The sequence below is a fragment of the Montipora capricornis genome, chromosome 10, assembly GCF_036669925.1.
Source record: "Montipora capricornis isolate CH-2021 chromosome 10, ASM3666992v2, whole genome shotgun sequence".
NCBI classification, from domain to species: Eukaryota; Metazoa; Cnidaria; class Anthozoa; order Scleractinia; family Acroporidae; genus Montipora; species Montipora capricornis.
Window position 1 is genome coordinate 44,076,264 of NC_090892.1, and position 7,500 is coordinate 44,083,763.

The following is a 7,500-nucleotide window of genomic DNA, read 5'->3' on the forward strand; positions in this document are numbered from 1 at the left end:
ACAGCTGGCTTGATGCCATAAAATAACAATGCAGCTACTGATGACAGTTGATACAAACACATTCCCTGTTCATGTTTACATTTGTTGACGTTTTGATAATCAGTGTTGTTTTAAACAATATTTTAGGCTTCAAATTGTTAAAGTGTTGCATTGCCATTCATGTCTCAAGATTTTGTACCAGTTCTCGACATAATGATATAGCCTTATTAGAGAAAAACAAATTCCGTTTTCCTTATTGCAATATTCTTGGTTTTCACGTGACATCAACAATTAAAAAATAAGGTATTATCGATCATTTTGTGATTTTAGTTTAGTTAGCTATTACAACAACTGAAGACTCTTCTTTTTTACAAACTTTTTCGTCTTGTAATAAAGCAACGCTGAACTTCTAAGCTTTTGCGTGACACGATATTAAAATGGCGACTTATCCTGCTGAGATTTTGCAATCCGAGCAGCCCTTGTATTAGAATAAGTACTCATACAGATGTTTATAAGCTCTCAGAAGACAACGACAGGCTTTTTATTGCAAAACTCAATGACATGTGCTTTTTGGTAGCTTCTAGACGCCATATTTGTGTCCCTCAGAGGCACACAAACATAGCGTCTCCATACAAAGCCTTATAAATTTGAGTACAACATTTCTTTGAATATCTCCCGCACGAAACATCGCACAGACCTGAATCTTTGCGAGACTGTTTGAGTATTCATCTTCTTTTATCTCTTGGATCGTTGACTTAAGTTTTTGAATGGTTTTGATGATGATAATGTGACAGTGAAAACCGGAAATTACTTCACCCAGTTTTGATGCCAATTCGAAACACCATACACACACTCATTCCATCTTGTAGATTACCCGCACAGAGGAAATAGGAACCTGGAAAGGACACCCTGTACCCACAGTAATTTTCCTCCCACCCTCTTTTCCACTACAGATGCAACAACATTTTCTACAATTACTTCTCTCGCTAATCTAACTCGCTATTCGTGGCCCTTCTCTCTACCTTCACAATTCATTCCAATGCTACGCTAATTGCCCAAAGCATCTCACGGAATCGCCTTCCGGCGTCTTGTTTACAAAATTTCATGCAGTTTCTTGCCAAAGAGCCTGGAAGAAAAGAAATCCGTCTCTCTAAACTGGGACTTGAACCTGCAAGCTCTCGATTACAAGACACTGTTTACCACCGAGCCAGTCAAAGAACTGAAATTCAATGCAGTTTATTTGCATTCTTGAATCACAGGAATCATTTTATCTGTACTTCTCTAATTCTTGTATACAAGGTCTGTATGCAGGTATGTGGGTTGTGATTGAACTGATGTACACAATTCTCGTATTAATTAAGTAACCACTCACGAGACTGAATAAATTTATTTTTTAGGCTTAGACTTGATGTGCTCAGACATTCAGCATTAATGACGGTGCCTACTATTGTTATTTCGAATACGTTCTGCACATCTCAAGGTAAGGTACGGTAAAGTCTGCTACGACCCTAGAAGGCCCATCAGGCTGTCGCTTATCTCCAGTTACTGGGACATGAAGCGACTAGGAGTACTTCTACTCCCCCCTGGATGGGATCAGTGTTCAACACTAACGCTTGCCCAATTGCCCAGGGCACGCGAAATATATCCGTGGGCAAGTAAAACAACTCTAAGAATTGCCCAATCATAATTTTTTTTTGGACTAATATTTTGCGGAACGATTTGATTTGCAACAAAGTAAGTGACTAGGAAAATGACGTAGTCATCGCAAACATGATTTTAAAAAAATGAGCAACGTTACATCTCTTTGCTCTCATTTATTTTTCTGTTAAAAATATAATGGTACAACCTCAAAACAGTTTGGAAGGAGGAACATGTTTGTAGCCGCCATCTTTGTTCGTGCGACAACAATGTTTGTTACAATCGAACCCTGTTTTCTCACAGCCAAATACGTTTAGATACTTTGATATCAAACAAGTGCACAAGAAAATTCTACCTTTTCTGACCCAATTGCAACTGGCTTTCAAAGGATCAAAAAACATACCAATCGGGATAAATGGCATTTAATTCAAAACCAGCCTAATCTCAGAGATAAGCAAGAAATCTCCCCTGATCTCCCATAGAAAAGGAAGATCGCTTAATTAAAGATATGATTGTCAAAGTAAAACTGTGAAGGCTACTAGAACACCATAGACACTGCAGGAGTTGGTCTGTCAAGCCCATTTTACACACATTGTACAGAAAATTGGCATTTTTACAAGCCTCCTTTGAGTTTTAATGGGAAACAGGTCTTTAGAAGATGGGCAACCAAAAAAACAAAACTGGTTGCCCAAAGAGCAAATTAGTAAGAAAGTAAGTGTCGACCACTGGGGATGCTAGTCCATCGCATCTCAAGATTCTCAGATAAACTATGGGTGATGCTTACCAATACAGGGATATTTTCTGCATGGTTTAAAATTGGGCAGAGAAAGTACATGTTGGGGGCAACCATGCATTTTTGAGAGATAATTAAGCTTCCATTTGAGAAAGAACGCCATACATGGCTTTGATAGGGATATGAGTGGATTTCAGTACTTAATGTAGTCTCTTGCCACAGGGGGTGAAAAGTAAAAGAATAAAAGGAAACTCTGTTAAAGCAGGATTAGAACCAAGATTTCCTTAAACATGGTCCACATGCTCCATCTGTTAAGCCGCAGGAACACCACTAGACTCCCAACTGATCTTTATGAGTCCCTCACAAAGTTTCATTAATCCCCTTGCCCAGTTTGAGGTTAAGAGGAATATGGGAAATGGCAAAAAACATTGAATAGTTGTTCTGTATATTTAGCCGGTCATGGTTACTTACTCACTACAACGATAAATGGGAGAATTGCAAGGTTCTCATTTACGTTAATTACGCCCCTTTGGGTAGAGCCGGTTCGTGGAACACCACATAGAAATCCCCATGGTGAAAACATAATTTTTTTTACTTGATTCATTTCTATGTTATGGTTGTTAAAGCCTTTTTTTGTATCTTCTTTTCACTTTTCTGTCGTTGATTTCCCGCAACCGCAAGTGTAATGTCCCATTTCCGGTGTATTGCTCACTCGCAATGCCTTTGAACAATTTGCAGTGGAATAGTGCAAAGGGGATGATCATCTGCCGAATGTCACGTGTAAAGGTTGATCAATAAAGGTTGCCTCTATTGAGCAGCGAGCAAACTTTTTTTTGAAGCAAAATAGTGACAGGAAAACGGCAATAAGAATAGCCTTTACCTGATAACGACAAGAACTGCAATTTAATCTCCATTGTGATGGCAAGTCACAAGCAGCATCTTGGTCTAATTTTTAAGTGTTCTACAATACTCGTCACAAATCGTTGAAACAGACACCGTTTCTCTCGAATTTTCTAGAAAAATCCTGAGATTTCTACTTCACACCGTTTTCCCACCTGAAATGTGCCTTCTCCCTCCCCAATGTTGAGCCACGCGTGTTTTGAAGCACTCAGACCACCGTGATACCCAAATCAACATTGGGGAAGGGGAAACAGACACAAGTGTTTCAAGATTTTTGACGAGTATTGTCTTTGCGCTTGAAGGGCATGGACGGGTAACGTTAACGTAGGCAGAGTAATTGTTGTTGCCTGCAGTGTTTACGTGAGGAGTGTTTTTGTTCTGACTGTTCTAGATGTGAAGTAGGAGTTATATAAAGAAGCTATGTAGACTTTTGAGTATAGCGATTTTAAGGTACTTTTGGGGTAAAACAGTTTAGTGGAACGGCTCTGCCTGTTAGCACATTGCGATGGTGTTTAAAGGTATAATCGATAGCGTGACTCGTGCATGTGCGTATTATCTATGTCGGGTTAAAGGCCTATCTGTGCGAACAGTTTTCAGCATGTGCAAAATTTCTGCGGCGAGTGTTTATAGAATTGCACATGAGAAAACGTATAAGAGGCACACTTCTGAGGAGACGTGTAAGAGGTCGGAAGAACAGGTTAAGTGACCGCGACAAAAGACGACTGATACGATGCATTACAGTTTTGAGGAAAAGAGAGGGAAACTTTACCTGTAAAGCACTGACGGAGGAAGCCGGAATTCAACAAAAGGACGTATCTGTAAGAACAGTTTCTCGTTTTCTCAATTCACAAAATTACTACTATTTGCAGACTCGCAGAAAGGGGCTCATGACAGCGGAAGACCACAGCAAAAGAGTTAAGTTTGCAAAGTACATGAAAGCCAACTACGGCCAGGAGATTTGGACAGAAGGAATTTCCTTTTATCTGGATGGAACAGGATTTACGTACAAAAGAAATCCACCAGATCAGGCTCGTGCACCAAAAGCTCGTGTCTGGAGAAAGAAATCAGAGGGTTTGGCTCCAGGATGCTTAGCAAAGGGCCGCAAAGAGGGAACTGGGGGCAAAGTACTACGACTGATGGTGGCAATTTCTTACAATAAAGGAGTTATCTGCTGTGAACCATACAAGAAAATGAATGGTCGTTATTTCGCTGCGTTTATAGATAACCATTTTGATCGCCTATTTGCAGCTGCTGACAAAGGATGTAGCCGAACTTTCTTACAAGATGGGGATCCCTCTCAAAATTCGGCATTAGCACGGGCAGCGATGCAACGCACAAACAGTACCTTAATCAAACTGTGTCCAAGATCTCCGGATATGGCGGTCATTGAAAATGTGTTTCCCATGATGAGTAGGATGTTAAAAAGACAAGCAGTGAAGCAACAACTGCGCCGAGAAACATTTGAACAGTTTAAGAATCGTGTTATCAATACATTTCATTCTATATCTGTTGAGACTGTGAACAATTTAATACGCTCTATGCCGAAACGAATTGATATGGTTATTAGAAATAAGGGGAAGCATATAAAATATTAAAGAAATACCATTATTTGCATTCTGTGGATAACTGCGTGAGATTTCTTCTCGCAAAATGTAAACTTTCAGAGACTAAAATAACTATCGCACTATTCACCAAAAATAAGGGGGGAAGGGTGGTGTTGCATATTTCAAAACAGAAGGCGGTGAAAATTGCCACGATGGCCATCAAGACGACGTTTATCAATTTTTACATAGCAGAATGATTTTTTGCGGTCATCGTATGAAATTGATTCCCTACTCATAGTGACATGATTTCTCTTGGAGCTCCTGAGAAAGAGTAGTGAAGTACATTGCCTCTTAGTCCTTATCTCAAATAACTACACAAAGGTGTCAAAGGAACACGGAACCTTTTCCTTCTTTTACTATAATCTGAACAGTTTTATGTACAAAAATAAGCTAACTTTGTAGAAAATGGCATTATTAAAAGAGATCATTTGTTGTAACGACCTGTCGGGCTTCTTAGCGCTGAAACTCAACGATTCACCACTGTGTTCTAAAGTAAAGTAATTATACTACCATTGACTTTAAGAACTATCGGTTCACCATGGTGAACCGCTACAAATAGCCTTATTGAATAGCTTCATCAAGAAAATTATCCCCAAGGTGTATGTTCCGTGATCTGTTCTATCACTTAAAACACTTGTAAATGCAGTAGCTTTTGTTTTTGGTTCCTAAAAAAGGCAAAGAATTTTCCAAACACCATGGTGAATCGTGTAACACTTAATCCATATGTCAACAAACTCGGCGATATTTACATACGATCATGCGTAATTGAATTAGTCGCCTTGTGGGAAAACAAGTCGACTAAAACATTTTCCACACGGGGGGACTGACCTCTGCTGTTCCTCGGGTATTTGATGGAAGAGGTTGAAGACCTGCCACCTTACCTTCATCATCTGAGTCTCCCTGTCATCAACAACACCGCCTCGTACATAACTAAGTTCATCCTTACTGGTACAAAATATGGGTGTATCTCCCTGGAACAGAATATCTTGTCGGTAGTGTGTTTTGGGGGCGGGTAGATGAACACTTTGCCCTTCAAGAAGAATTAAGAAGTCATGCCAGGGAATAATTTGGGCCGACCACCTAAAATCGTTGAGAAAAACTACTTCTAACTGTTCTGCGCCAACCCAAGCAAACGTTGTAGAGGCTGGATTACTGAATGTTTTGTAGATTATGTTCAAAGGGTTTAGCAAAAACGTTTTCGCACAGTTACAGGGACCTTTCAAGTACAAATTGCGATACTTTCCGCGCCCTTTGTCGAGAAGTATGCGAACAGCTTCTACAAAGTCATCCCTCACAATAGAGTTCCGCTCTAACACTTCCTTTGCCATTTGCAACCACTGGCCGTCACACCCTGGCTCACACTCTCCTTCCAATTTACTGTACAAAATCTCAATTCTAGTCATTTTACTCCTTTGCAGTGTGCTCTCCGCGTTTTCTAATTCCCAGCCTACAGCAATCGCTTCATCCACTACCCGACTTCCACGATTCGCGATGAACTGCGCCAAGTCAAGTTTCCCCTCACTTTTCTGCTTTTGTGCTAACACCAGCAGCTCTAGCCGAGTTTTTATGCCATTTTTTACGGCTAACTGCGATACATCATAAACCGATAAACTTTGGGAGGACTTTTTACCCTTCCTTCGTCCATTGGCAAGTCGAGTGTGCGTTTCGGTAGCCTTGAACTATTGGGTGCAGGGGTGTTAGTCAAATCGGGATGATTATCAGACTGTAAGTAACTCTCGTCTTCCTTGGTCGTGTACTGCCACGCTGAATAATAATTGCTATGGTGGGCGCTGAAATTCACTTTCACTCCGTGTCGCTCATCAAGATAATTGCGTATTTTCAGCCAGCGTCACCTTGCGTTTAATTTCACTGCCATGTGAAAATGAATCCCCCCATCCCTATGCCGTTCTTGGGTACACACCCACTGTACTATCTCACAACGTGTTAATGGGTCTGCATTGTCGAAACTATCCAACACCAGCTGAACAAAACTTTCTCGATTAGGAACTATCTCTTCGTTCGCCCGGCTGTATGTGATCAGATAAATACTCCGAACTTGACGTGACCACAGCAAATCAGACTAAATACAATACTCGTCACAAATCGTTGAAACAGACACCGTTTCTCTCGCATTTTCTAGAAAAATCCTGAGATTTCTACTTCACACCGTTTTCCCACCTGAAATGTGCCTTCTCCCTCCCCAATGTTGAGCCACGCGTGTTTTGAAGCACTCAGACCACCGTGATACCCAAATCAACATTGGGGAAGGGGAAACAGACACAAGTGTTTCAAGATTTTTGACGAGTATTGTAGGTTTTGTTTCATGGATTCTTTTAAATGTATCTTCACGTCTTTAACTTCTTTCAAAAAAGCATTTTGCCATATAGATCCAATAAATCATGTTCACCACTATTTCTGCTCTATTTATATTTTCCTTCTATGAAGCAGCCAACCTCTAGTGTCTCAAGGGTAGCCGCTTAATACAAGTTGCACTATAATAATTGCATTGCTGTGATTTCAGCACTTGTTATCATTACATTTGGTTCTGACCAAGGCGCCGGAAACTTGCCCCTGTTGCCCTTTTTGTTCTCATTCTAACCGAATTATCCAACTGTAATCAACCATGTACAAATGTCATTATTCTTT

The 7,500-nt window shown here is 40.4% G+C and overlaps 1 pseudogene; it reads left to right on the forward strand.

Moving 5' to 3' along the window:
* The window catches only part of LOC138020886 (uncharacterized), a 14,491-nt pseudogene extending 14,465 nt beyond the window's left edge, over positions 1–26 (forward strand).
* The last annotated feature ends 7,474 nt before the right edge of the window (positions 27–7,500 follow it).